Source organism: Athene cunicularia, assembly GCF_003259725.1.
Source record: "Athene cunicularia isolate RWA chromosome 2 unlocalized genomic scaffold, athCun1 chr2_part1, whole genome shotgun sequence".
Taxonomy (NCBI): Eukaryota; Metazoa; Chordata; class Aves; order Strigiformes; family Strigidae; genus Athene; species Athene cunicularia.
In genome coordinates, this window is record NW_020799095.1 from 62,380,775 (window position 1) to 62,392,956 (window position 12,182).

The 12,182-nt window shown below is 37.6% G+C and overlaps 1 long non-coding RNA gene across 1 annotated transcript in view; it reads left to right on the top strand.

Annotated features, from left to right (window-relative positions):
- Window positions 1-785: 785 nt before the first annotated feature.
- Window positions 786-12,182, top strand: part of LOC113476493 — a 31,707-nt gene continuing 20,310 nt past the window's right edge. The window contains exons 1-4 of the long non-coding RNA XR_003397737.1: window positions 786-1,483; window positions 4,605-4,722; window positions 7,188-7,315; window positions 9,054-9,311. This is a non-coding gene — a long non-coding RNA (uncharacterized LOC113476493). The remainder of the gene's footprint in view (window positions 1,484-4,604; window positions 4,723-7,187; window positions 7,316-9,053; window positions 9,312-12,182) is intronic.

The window sequence follows — 12,182 nt, forward strand, 5'->3', positions numbered from 1 at the left end:
GTTCGCAGTGGCGCCTCCTCACCTCCCGAGGTGGTCGGGCCGCGGCCCCGGGCAGTCTCCTCAGGGAACCTCGCCGGGGTAGAGGAGCCGCTGCCAGCCCGTCGGCTTTGGAGAGGGTCTGGCGACGGTAGAGGACAGCCCGGCGCTTCGGTGCGGGCGCTCCAGAGGCAGCTGGCGCATCTTGTAAGGCGTCGCTCCGCTTAATTTGCTTTTCCCTACCCCGTCTGGCTGCACGGAGCCGCAGGGAAAGGGTCGGCGGGCCTGTAGCGACGGGGTGCTGGGCTGTACTGAGGGTGCGCTTGGAAGGGGTGGGTGGGCCGGAGGCTTCCGTCTATGAGCGGTGCAGATTTCCACCAGCGTCTTTGCTTTAAGGTTAATACAGCCTGTTTCTTAACAGGAACTGTTGTAAATTTAACACAGAAATGCCGTAGTATTAATCTGTAGTTAACTTTTAATTTCAACAAGTGATTTGAGTAATCATTTATGGAATTATTTTTCTCATGGAAAAAAGGTCACTTATTTAAGACAGTCTTAAAATCTGCAGGACTGGAATCTGAATCTAGATTTTATTGTGGCCTAGAGTTTTGATAAAAGACACTCGAAATCATAAAGTGCATTTTAACTGTTTTGTTTATTGTCTTTTGTAGATTTACCTACCAGCAACTATGGAAAACGAATGAATTTAAATACAAATACCAATGTGTCCTGTTGATGAACCTGCATCACCCCGAGGAAATCACACATCCCAGTTGTATTCTGCTGCGCTTGAGTGTTTTGAAGCCCAGATTGCTGTTAGAGCAGTGATCCTCATGCCTCTCATTCTGAACACCTTGTTTGGAGAAGCAGCAGCTCATTTGCAGCTTGAGAAGCCTTGTTCTGCAGTGCTGATTTCTCTTTCATATTCCAAGAGCAAAGATGAAGAAGCAGCCTAGTCTGTGCATCTTGGCCTCTGTTGTGTTTCCAGTGTTAGAAGTTGGACCTTAGCTGGGGAGATAAAAACCCTTAAAGCCGAAGCAAGGTGTAAAATTTACAAAAATCAGAGGAAAGCTAGATGTGACAGTAAAGGGTTAGCTCATCCTGAGAAAGATGCTTGTGCCTTAAAGCTGGCTTCTCAGAGAACTTGGTAATTCCGCAAGGTGTGCCACATAGCACTGAAGTTGAAAGATGCTCATAAAATCCATGAAAGGGGTCTTGATGTGGATTGTGGCTTTAAATGTGTTTATAGTCGCATGACTGTGTGGGACGTAATGGAAAATCATTTAAAATCACATAAGCAGATAGAAGAAATCCACCGGTGCTTCATCTGTGAAAGTGTTATGTCACAAAGTGCCTGGAAAGCGTACAGAAACAGCCATCGGAAGAAACCTCATCTCTTTCAGCGCACAATATATTAATCATCTTTTGAAACTGAGTGAGTAAGAAATATCAGTGTAGCTTGCCAGTATCAGGATATGTTTAAATGTCCACGCAAGTGATTTCACCAGTAAGTCAGATTTTGTTTTTTATTCTCATACAGTTGCCTCGGCTGTAAACTTACCCGTGCACATAACTTTATTTGATCAGTGCAAAATTTATTAGAGTTTAAGCATGAGTTGTAAATGCTGTCATGAGAAGCTACAGTAAAACATATTCATACTTGTTTAAACAAAGAAAGTAAAAGAATTGCAGAATTTCTAAAAAGCATTGTAAAGATTTGCTTTTTGATGATCCTTAGTTCTGCAAAATCCTGACTCATTTTATATTGTGAATTCTGAATATTTCTGGGAGTAGTTGACCATCATATTCCAATAATTTAAATATCACTAGCTTTTTAATAACGGTAACGTTAATGTAGATGTACTTCTATCAAGATTGATGCTTTTATCTTTAAGTCTTATGACATTGCTAACAGCTAAATATTATCTCCATTTGTAAATGGAGGACTTTGGCAGAGTAACATAATCTATGTCTCTTAAATCACAAAAGGACACAATTCTGATATTCTAGTGCTGTTCTCCTTTGCATTGACTACAAAAGTTGCTTTTGGTACCAATTGTACTTTATTTAAGCAATGAGGGAAAAACATAAAAATGTTTCTGTTACTGACTGCCAGTGTTCTGCCCTTAATAAAGCCATGCCTTTAGTGCTTCGCTGCAAGTCTGTAGGTGAAATCTTGAAAGATTTGTGTACAAAGGTAGGCTGGGCGTTTTTCTGTTTAATCATTCAGTGTTGCAGGTTATGGCAGTGATTGATTTTATCAAAGTTTCTGTGGCTGCCACTGCTAATACAGAACAAATTCTTGCTGCCTGGGGTGAACCACTGCTTTGGTCTGATTGCTCAGTAGGGCCAGTACAAACCCAGGTAATTTATGTGAAATAAGATGATGGCTCATAGGAGTACTCTGGAGTTTGTGGCAGCGATCAGATAAGAAAACAGGCAATGTTCGAGCATTGGGGAATGTGGAATAACAAGGCTTCCTGTGGCTGTAGCCAGGTCGGGCATTGCATCGTCATTGCCGAGTAGGTTTTGAAGGGTTTAGATTAGATTGTGTGTTGTGCAGTCTAATTTTTGAAGTAGTTTTTGTCCTTGGAGGAGGTGTGGTTGTTCTGAGTTTTACTGTTTAAAAGGGCAGGAGATAGAATTTTCATAGGAGGTTATTGCAGAACTTATGCAGGAAAAGTTACTTTAAAAAAAGGATCATTGTTAGAACTGAAAGCAAAATTAGTGTCATCTTTGCTTCCCGATATACAGTGTCTCCACTTAACTGTGTGTGACTGAGCCGACAACGAGGCTGCAGTCTAGTCTTTCTTTAATAGGTTGGGAAGGAGAGCACATAGAAAGACAACTGAAACTCACAGTATTTCAAAATAGGGATGGCTTATAACAGTGAAAATATTTATGAGTGCTTATACAAACCGTTTTCTTAAGTGAAAGAACTGTTTCATGTTGACAAATTATAAATTGTCTCTTGAATTAGTTAATTTCTTTCCTTTTGGGGAAGGGAACAGGGAATCTCTCTTCCTTACAACTGTAGTGAGAGAACAATCTAGGACTGGTTTATGGGATACTTTTTTTGACAGTTTCCATCACGTCTGGGGACAATGAATTTTGAAGATTATAATTTACCATTCGCTGTTAACACATGCAGAAAGTTAACTTAATTTTAACTTCCTGTTGAACAATTTAGTAGATGAAATACTTAACTTTTAAAGCTATTGGTAGTATTATAGAATTGTAAATATGTGTTTTGAATATTGTTTTCATGTTTGTGATAAATGTGAGCAAAGGAAGCCTTTCTAAATATCTGTTTAACACTGTGCTAATTTCTATGCATTTTTGAGGTGGAGAAGAAACATTAAAATAAATTGTGAGGTCTTCAGCTTGCTAGTATTCTGCAGATGTTCATTCCGTTAAGGAGAGCTTTACTGTAACATTACAAAGAACTGCTGTCTGCCAATTTATTCTGCTTGTGGAGTGAATGGGTATGCAAGCCTTCTTGCTTGCTATGGGGATAGTTTTTGAACTGAATTTTAACTGTAGTCTCTTAGGACTAAGCTTGTGCTAAGCACTAAGCACTTAGTGTCAAGTTTTAGCTGTAATTGCTAACATTATTTACTACAGTGTGCTCTTTGTAACTTTCAACCTACATGAAAGCCTCACTGGTTAGTGGAAAAAATGTACAAATTGCTAAAATACTTCGGTGGAGTATACTGAAGTTTCTTCTTAATTTCTTATTTAGGGCAAAACTGTCAATTTGCCATGCTGAGAGATTCTTACATACAATTATGCAATGTTATTTTTTGTTTACTTGTCTAAATTAAAACAGTTAATAAGATGTATAGTGACAGTTTACCATCTGCATCAGGTTAAAGAGGCAAAAGACCTGAAAGACTGATCACACTACTTGTTACCATTTTTGGTCTTTGAATCTTAAACCTTAAAAAAAAGTCCAGAAGTTGCTACAAAGTTGAGTGATTTTTATATTAAAAGGTTTACAGGAAAGGGTCAGTGGTCTTGATTGCGTTTCCCACTAAACAGAAATCATCTATGCAAAACCCACAACTTCCATCCAGTACTTTCTCCAGACCAAATTTAGACTCTCAGCAGATGTGTTTATAAGAAAATGGACAAGTAAAATGTATTGCATCTCACCGCTAAAAACAATCATTTGAAACTTGGGTATGTTGATGTTTCCTAAGTATCCGTTCCTTCAATATATTTCATATGCTCCATAATTCACATCAGAATAACTCTACTGCTAACTTATTTTAAATTGTGGTTTGAAATCTTTGAGAACTGCTTGTTATCCTGATTTTTTTGTTGTTGTTCTGTTTTGACCTCGGGGGAGAGGAGTGCATTGAGCATCCTGAAGAGCTGAGCTAACCTTGCTGTTGTCACCAGAGCCCCCAGGGTCAAATTCTGTCTTCATAATTTAACAATTGCTTTCTTCTCAAATTTGGCGTCTCAGCCAAATTCAGACTCATACTGCTTAAATAAGCACAAAGCACTTAAAAACTACATAGGAGTTAAGGTTGAGCTCATTTGTTAATAATTGTTTAATGTGGAGGAATGTCTTTCTTCTATTTTAAATTAATGTGTTTAATCTGATTTTAACCTATTATTAGAAACTATGGCTTCTAATACAGCTAAGGAATGAATCAAGGTCTACAAGCATCTGTGCAGCCATGATTACAAGTTCAACTGCATCCGTGTACTGAATGTGAGAGATGTTTTTTTCCAAGCGTAAGTGAATTTTTTGTTTACTATTCCTTCGCCCCTCCCACTTCAATAAGTATCTCTTACTTTAATTGCTTCGTTTATAAAGTGCAACAAATGCTTTGTAAATACTATAAACATGTACTGGATTTATGATTAAATGTTTTACTTCTGTCTGCTTTTTATAGAGTGGAGGTGAATTTCTCAGTGCTAAATATTTGCTCAATGCAAGTATATGTACAAACAAATTTGTTTTAATTGGTGGAAGAAGGCTTGAAAATTTATTAAGATAGATTAAAACTGTGGTTTGAAGGGGGGTAAAAGGATTAGGGACTTGTTACAGTTTGCCTGAAGGTGCTAAGCAAGGATCTCTGTTTTCAAAGGCTGGTGGTGGTGGTGGGATGTAGCAGCTTCATTGAGCTCACAGCTGAGCAGCTGTTAGGTGGGTAGAGGAGAAAAGACGGCAACACTACTCAGTGCTGGGAATCTGGATGCAGGGCATGAGATGCTGGGATTTTAGATATTTTTTTTAATGTTGATTTGAGTTTCTGATGGGCTTATTCTGGCAATTGGTAATTGCTTGATTGGATAACCTGTTAATTTAAAAGGAAATGCTTTGTTAAATTAGTAGCAGCAAATTTATCCTCCTTCATCAGTCTTGCTTCATCTTACTCAGTGAGAGCTTTATTTCCATCCACAATAGGTAGAGATTCTTGCTTCATACAAGGAAGACTCTGTATTACCTCACAGTTTTATTGTTGAGGTTTTTTTGTTATCAAACTGTGTCCTTCACTTGGAGGGAGGGGATACTATACTGCTTAAAACATCAGAGCTGAAGAATACTTCAAGTCTGGAGCTTTTCTGATTTTGTGTCAGTGTGACTGGAAAACCACCAAAACTGTAGTACTCTGAATGATGGGCCAGCCAGGTCCAATCTACAGTTTAGATCTTTTTTGACCAAGAGTTTGGTCTCTGATTCCTTTCTGGACATTTGATGATGTCAAAAGTACGGGTTGCAGTTCATACTGTTAGGAGCTCCAGTTTCTCAGACCTTGACCTACAAAGTCCTAGATTTGTGGCTAGTACAGAACTATGTGGAGAGACTTCTTCTTACCTTGTTCTTTGCCTTCAACTGATACTTTCAAAAACAAATCACCCAAAATTATTCAACCAATTTTCTAGAATGCATATGGGGGAAAAATTTCTGTTCATAATGTTTTCAAGTGGAACCAGTAAGACTGTGGATACCTTTTATTTAAAAAGCCCTAATAGTCCATGACTTGCAGGAAAGATCTAAGCCTCTTTCAGATGGTGTCTTATGTTAGAATAGATGAAAGGCATGCTCCTGATGCAAAAGTCTGTCAAGATTTGACCTCTTCACAGCCTCTGAAAAAACACGGTGAAGATACATTACTGCAGGAAGCTGATTGTGCTAAACTGTTTTAGGGAGGCAGGGACAGGAACTAAGAAAACTTGCCAGTTTTCTTTGGTGCTTGGCTGCAAAGTTTTGAATTCTTTCATAGAGACCATATAAAAAAAGTTGGATTCTAAAGACTAGAGGGGCTGGAAAACCTGTGAGAAGTTGGTATAGGATGTGATGAGATGAACTTTAGGAGCATTTGGCATGTTAGGAAGACTGCCACTGGGACAAGCTGCAGTGGGCAGAGAACAAAATAGTGGGGAGTCTCAAAGAATGAAAATAACTTAGGCAGTGAGGTGACCTGATGTGGACAGAAAGGATTTGGAGTCTCAGACATGTGAACCAGCATTAAAATAACAGGGTACACAATTAATTCTATTTACTATTGTTGTCATTACTCAAATGGCAGTTAGTTCAAGCACCAAAGGTTTCTGGTATGTTGAAGGGTTTCAGCAATGCTAGTCAGCCCAAATACAGTTCTGCATTGTGAGATCCAGAATTTGGTTTAACTTCTTAGGTATTTTGTTTCAAAAACTAAAGCCTAAAATATGTTAAACGTGTTTTTAAAAAGCCCACAAAAATTCAAGAAAACTCACAATAAAGGTTTTAAAGTCAAACATTCATCTTCTGTGTAAGTGGGTACACTTGCAAAATCTTCAGTTGCCTGGCTTGACTGTGTACGGATTATTTTTTTTGTCCCCCAAAAGGATTCTTCCAAAATTCAGTGTGTAGAATGGGTAGTGCTTCATTAGCCTTGGTTTATTGTTTAGTGAACATAGAGTATATACACACAAAGCAACAAAATTAAGGTTACCAAGGCAACTTTAATTTTGGCAATTCCTAATTTTTCTTTCTTGGTTTAGCAACCTTAATGAACTGGGATTTTATCTGATTTTTAATACAGGATTTATTTTGTGTTGTAGGTAATACATTGGAAATCTAGCTTAACGTACTAAAATAAATTACCAAAAATGCTATCATCTTTAGCAGTATGTGCTGTATGCCCTTAGTTACTAGACTGTAAGACATATGGTACAATGCTGTATGAAAGTTTACATATCTCTTTCCTTAGGTCCTGTGACGTCTAGACCCTTTAGGGTCACTGGCTTCAGCTCCATCCTAACATTTATTGTGTTGCTGGTGATGTACTGACCACTGAACCACGCTGGAGAAGCTGGTGTACGCTGAATGGAGGGTCAGGTGGGTGTCTGTTTATTCATAATGCTGTCTTGAATATACCATCTCAGAAAACCGTAAGAGGCTTAAAAATTGGGGGTTTTTATCTGTAAATGATCATAAAACTGGCAATTTATTCTCCCTTCTCCCCTAGTCACTAGAGGCTCCATAATCCAGCAGCGTTTGTACCTGATGCTTGCTGTGCCATCTCATTGAAAGGAATTGACAATTTAATAAATAAGGCTTGATGACACTGAGCGAGGAAAATATTTTTTAATTCCTTCAAACAGCAGTATGCTGAAATGTCTTACATTACCAAGTTCTTGTGGGGAGCATTTGATACATTGCTTAAATTAATGGATTTTACAAGTCACCTTCAGAGCTGGTGCAACTGTTTTGAGATTGATTAATTTCCTGTAACAAATAACATCAGCTTTTATATCTCGTTTCTAGGCTTTAGGGAGAGTGGGAGTGTGAAAAGAGAATTTTTGGTACTTTGTTACTGAAATAGTTAACTCATACAAAAGCAGTAATATGTAAGTCAGGACCAGAAAGACTGAGTCAAATTAAGTGAATCTCTGCCAAATGATATCTTCTATGGATGAAAGTATTCCACTTACTCTGTAGCAAATGCTGGCTATTTTCTCAATAATCTTAACAGGTTTATTTAATTTTTTTCTTAGTCTTAAAAAATACACTATATATTTAAAAGTGTGTGCAGCACTGTGTTTTTTTAAGTATGTATTTTAGGTTGGAAGTGACTGTCATTTCACTGATCATGATATCAGTCTTAAATAGCATAAAATTATTACTACATTTAACAACAATCTAAGGAAGTAAACAATATTTGGATACTCCTGACATAATAAAAATAAATCAGTTCCTTGCAATGTAATAGCTATATTATAGAAATATGTTGCTTGTTCTTTATCTACAGTTGTAACCATCACTGGAAGTTGAGGAAATTTAGAAAAGACAACTATTTAAAATGTGCATTGTTAGATAAAACTTTTGTATGATAAATACATTGTAATCTGTTAAACCTAATGGATTCAGGTTAAATGAGATACCTGAAAATCAGGTTTCTCCTTGCTTTGTCACTTTTAAAAAACAGGGATATTTATTGTGGTGGCAAGTGTGTCAAACACAGTAGCAACTTTTCAAATGCTATCATTTTTATTATTATAATTTGTGCTTATCTAATTTTGTTTTTCACTTTCTTTGTGCTGAGCAGCACTGTGGCAATTTTATACTGAAAGTGTGCATCCAAGAATGATAATCTGTACTTTTAGGGTGGGTGTGAATGGCAGTTAAACACTGCTGTTAAGCTGTCTGTCTATTCATTGTATTTAAAATAATGTGCAAAAGTGAAATAGAGCAGTTTTTTCCTCAACATTACCTATATTTAACAACTTGGATCTAATTCTGCCCTACAGTTTCGGGGCGGGGGGAAACAACACCAACCAAAACCCACTAAACAAGAAAAAAAAATGAAGCAGAAAACCCAACCCAAACAAATGGCTTATCTAGCTTTTATGAGAAGCTATTTTCTTCCTTTTGTGTGTATGTTTCACAAACATAAAACAGAATGATCAGTGAGGTTTTTCTCTGTTAGTAGACTGAATTATAAGGATTACAGTATGTCAAAAACCCCTCTACAAGTTTGTCTTTCACCATATCTCAAACTCTTAAGTCTTTCAGTCACTGATAGTAATATAAAATATTAGTTGATACTGTATTTATTTCTTAATTGTCAATCTAGAGAAGAGTTGAAAAAGCATATGGAAAATCACAAAAACTTCTACACCCTTCTGTCTTCATTTTGGGATCAAGTATTCAAAACCAGACGTCAGGTGAATGAACATCACAAATCCATCAAGAAAAAACAAAACAAAATATCAAAAAACAAAATGAAGGAGAAGAAGAGAAGAAAGAAGGCTGAAGATAATCCTGTGTGCTCCAGCCCCAAAGCAACTAGAAAGAAGGATTCCAGTTAATTAACATGCAGTATCTACAGTAGGTATGACCTGTATTATAGCAAAACTTGCTATTTTGTTTGTTATGCTCCGAGTGCTTCTGTAGATCTTCATTTCAGAACAATTTAACATGGCACATTTATTTATTTACTTATTTTTACAAGAAAGTTGCCCATAGCCTGAACAAAAATAAGGTACCCCATTCAAATAGCTGTCTTCTACTTGGTTTGTGATAGTACCAGTATTTTGAATAAAGTAACTAGGTACTGATAAAAAGGTGCTTCTAAAGGCTTTTTCTTACATTTTTTTATAAACAACAACAAAGGAGAGCCACTGAGATGTGTGCTTTGAAGAGCCAAGAGATGTGCTATAAGACTTCTTGGAATGTTCCACGTAAACTAGACTTAAAAAAATGTGACAATCTACAGCTTCCTTTGCAGTCATGGCTACGTTTCTAAGAGGCATAGTTATTGAAACACCAGTTTTATCAGTTATCCTGGTTTCAGCCAAGATAAAGCTAATTTTCCTTCTTACTAGCTAGGATAGTGCTGTGGTTTGACTTCAGTATGGGATTTGGTATAGGAATGTTGATAATACACAGATGTTTTTAGTTGTTGCTAAGGTCTTTTCAGCTTTCCATGTCCTGCTAATGTGCAGGTGCATGTGAAGCTGGGAGGAAGCATAGCCAGAGCAGGGACCCAAACTGGCCAATGAAATAGTCCATATCATGAAACATCATGCTTAGTATATAGATGAGAGTTGGCTGGGAAGCTCTGGCTCTTCTGGGATTGTGGCTTCAGGATTTTCCCTCCTCTGGGATCACTAGCCAGGAATAGACTAGGCATCAGTCGGCGGGTGGTGAGCAATAGCATTGTGCATGACTTGTTTGTGTATTTTGTTATTGCTGTTGTTGTTATTATCATTATTATTATCATTATCATTATTATTTCAATTTTTATTTAATTTCAGTTATTATTTTTATCTCAATTTATGACTCTCCTTACCTTTACCCCTCCAATTCTCTCCTTAAGTGTGAAGGCTTGGACTACAGGCCCAAGCCAGAGTTGACCTGTATGACCAGATGAATCCTGTGTACTTTATACCTGATAACCATTGTGCTAGTAGGTATTGTACTAGGTTAATACAAGCCACTTATGCAGGTGTAAAAAGTGCTAAAGTGTCCAGAGCAACAGGCACAGAGCTGAAGCTGCTAACTTAGTATGTAATAATTAGTGAAATATGTATGCTCATTAATGAAAGATGTAGCTTAGATATTATAAAACGTGTCTATCCTGAATATATCTTTATCCTTCTTTGTGTGTGGGCAAGTTAACAGAGCCATGGGAGCCAGTTGTCTGGTCTTGGAACCAGCTGTGTGACCTTGCTCATAAATAAATTAGATAAGCAGGGAAGCTCCCTTAGCTTCCTCCTTGAGCCCTGGCCAGGCTCTGGAGGAATCTAATTGAAGAGTGAAACCAGATGTTTCCTCTGAAAACAAAGGTGCCAGGTACTCTGGCTTGCTGATTTTTGGTATATAAGGCTGGGCCCGTTTGCAGCAACTTTGGGTGCCTCACCTATGGGTGGATGCACCGCATAGGATTTCCCACTTGCCGGGACAGGCTCTGCAAACCCTCACTGTAACCGGGGCTGCCCAGCCACTGCGGGTCTGGGTGGTGGTAACATATGCAAGTGGTGATGGAGCTTTCTTAATCACTGTTCTCTCTCTCTCAGGTCATAATGATTTGATGCCTTCCCCAGTATTTTCCTATTTGTTTGCTTTTAAGTGCATTATTCTGTCTTTTCTTACTGCATGTTTTCTGTCTTACTCTGTTACATTAGTTATTCCCAGTAAAATGCACCTGCTCTTTTCACTCTGGTGTCCGAGTTGAATTGGGATCCTTAATCAGCAGAACATCTCCCCCATCCCTGGGGGATGACTGAGTGACTGTGGATTTAAACCATTACATCAGTTAATGCAAAATTCCACTTATCTGAAGTTGTAAGAGTTAACACTAAGGTTTTGTCTGATCTCAAGTGCATCTTCTCTTCCAAAGAGATCTTGAGAAGGCATTTGATACTTATCTGTTATTCAGAAAAGGTCTTTTTTCCTTTGATAAAGAAGGCAGTAATCTGTGGTTGCCACGCATCCATGAGTTGACATCACACAGTATTCTAATGGTAGCTTTTCTAGTATGTAGGTAGAGAAGTTAGTGTACGTTCCGTTTCCCTATGTTTCTTCTAAGTACGTGAGTTTGGGTTTGGGGATGTTCTTTTTGTTGTTGGTATTGATTATGGCCATACCTGTGTCTGTTACATTATTAGAAGACTTTTTCACAATCTATACCTTCAGTTTAACTATAGAAATCACTTTCTGACTTCTACAGTTGTGTATTTTAATTAATTCAAATTGTCAAAGCTTTTTCCCCAAATATCTTCTTTACCACACTGTTTACTAGGACTGAATTGTCTATACCCAATCTGGATTCCTAGTTTGAAGTTGTCATTGCTCATGTGGAAAGAAATAAATACCTGTTGTAGTAGCTTGCTGAAATTGTTGTAATAAAAAAAAAAAAATGAATTTGAGTTTGGATGGTCAAAGGTCTGATTAGTTCTAGTGAATTAGCAGCTTTTCTAGTAGGTAGGGAGTAGAAAGGGAGTAGATTGATGTGCTTATGGTGTACCTTTCACATAGGCATCTGGGGTTTTTTCCTTCTTTCTTTTTAAATTTAGTCAGTTAACAGGCTGTGTCATAGTCAAAGCACAGTTCAGTCATTACAGATTCACACAGCGGGTAGAGAGGTTGCTCCCAGTGTTCACAGTGGAGTATTTTGAAATAACTTGTCTCAGTTTTAAAGAAGTTGGAGAAGTATAAGGTTAAGCACTTTACATCATTATATCATTACACAGTTATTTTT